Genomic DNA, 2,027 nt, shown 5'->3' with positions numbered 1-2,027 from the left:
AGGTCCATTGGAGTATTGCTGGATTTTGATATGTTCGTGCTTGCATGATTACACCACACTGTATCATTGCAATGTATATATGTTACAATCATTACTCCTCTGGTAACATCAGCTCCTGATTAGTTAAAATAGATCTTCTTTCTGTGACTGATGTCCATGGAGCTGCCATACAGCTTGTTAACACTCCAATGAACGCAAGGCAGCTTGGAGCGCTGGTCATACCCATCGTGCAGGGATCCACTTGTTCACTGCTCCTGTAGAGACACAAGCATATCCTTTCCCCCACGTCATAAGAGGGAATGGTCCTTCCCAATTACCTGTTTCCAGATTCTTAACCATCACTGGAGCTTGCCCTCATGTACTGTAGATGAAACCAAGGTATTTCAGTTCATGTAGCCTATGTCAATTAAAACAAAAAAGCAGCAATACAATGACAGCATCTGTGAGTCAACCCTTACTTCCTTTTCCTTTGTGTCAGTTGTTTGGAAAACACTAGACGCTGACATAAGATTTTCCATATGCTGCCCAAGAACTTGGTTTTCTGATTTCAGTTTCAAGTTTTCTTCCTTAACAGCATCTACTCGTGCTGAGAGATCTTCAAGTGTGTGCTACAGTTCCAAAACTTGATTAATAAGCTGTGTTTTCTCTTCTAATTCCACCTGATTCTCAGCCTCAACAGCATCCATGTCAGCATTCATCATTGTAGAATGGGCTCTTTCCACTTTTGAAGAGAGTATTCCTGAGCGATACTCTGCCGCTGCGACCGCCTCCCTACCAGCTGCAACCCGGCCCCAGCTCTGCCTGCACATCCTCACCATGCCTGCACTGCCGGCCCTGCACTTCCTCGGGTGCCTGACTCGAGGGTTGTGACTCGCTTATGCCTGTTCACACGTGTGGTTCCTGAGGAGTATTCCGGAAAGCATTTGTTGTCTGCACGCGCCTCCCTGTGGCGCTCAGCTTGTGGTTTCCCTGATTATGGGCAAATTTTGAGTTACGGTATTCCACATAATATCTCCCCTTCTTACATGGAGGGTATATTTTGGGACTTCTAGGGCAGTCCCTTTGCAAATGCCCTGGCTGCTCGCAACTATAATATGTTCAAGGTCAGGATACGCCCAGTTGACAGGCAGCAAACGCTTGAGGCATTTGCCATCCATGCATCCCTACCACATTACACGTCTCTACCATTTGAACCATTGAGGCATCAGGATTTGTCGCCAGTAGAGGACAATAGCCTTTTACAATTTTGATTTGCATTAGCAATTGCTAAGTGTTTTAACAATATAGAGCTTCTGCATGATCCACCTGGTGTTCTAAAGCCTCATTTAAATGATCTACAAACTTCATATAGGGCTCTGTAGCCTCTTGTTTTATTGTCACAAAGGACTTTGTCGCAGTACCACTCTCATCAGGGAGGGTTAAAAGGGCCCGTAAAGCAGCATTCTGAATCTGTACTGAAGCTTCACAGATTATTCGCAACTGTGCATCATGTAGCGCAAATGCACCCTCTCCCATCAGTGCATCAATCCCAACAGCATACAAAGGGTCACCCGGCTGTCGGTTCAAATTCTCAACTAACGCTCGTTCACAGTGGTCTCTCCACGATTGTTGCCATAACATTCTCTGGGTGGGGGTAAGGAAAATTTGCACCAACATATGACAATCACTGGGTAGCATCAAGGTTGTATTAAAGATTGATAGAATTAACCCCCCTCATATATGGCAAATTAAGTCCCTCCTCCTTTACACCATGTCATATTTCTTTCACCAACCCAAATTAAAACCCTTCCCACTGAGGGGGGCCACTGGGCTGCAGTATCACAGGCATGGCCACAGCCTTCAACAAGTCTATGTCCCCTTCCATAGCAGCTTGCTGCAAAACCTCTTTCCACCAATCAACTAATTCTGTGGTCATTACCAGAGCTACTAAATTAACTGAGGAGTGACCTTTTTGGGAATTATCAGGGCAGAGTGGGGAAAAAACCCAGTTTCTTTTTCAGGCCTGGATCAAAGGAATTTTCCAACTC

General features: G+C 45.2%; 1 pseudogene; it reads right to left on the bottom strand.

The window, feature by feature from the left end:
* Positions 1-388: 388 nt before the first annotated feature.
* On the bottom strand, positions 389-786 carry LOC147596535 (short coiled-coil protein pseudogene; annotated as a pseudogene).
* Between the last annotated feature and the right edge of the window lie 1,241 nt (positions 787-2,027).

Source organism: Chlamydotis macqueenii, chromosome W, assembly GCF_036417535.1.
Source record: "Chlamydotis macqueenii isolate bChlMac1 chromosome W, bChlMac1.mat, whole genome shotgun sequence".
NCBI classification, from domain to species: domain Eukaryota; kingdom Metazoa; phylum Chordata; class Aves; order Otidiformes; family Otididae; genus Chlamydotis; species Chlamydotis macqueenii.
This window is presented reverse-complemented; position numbering and strand designations above follow the sequence as displayed.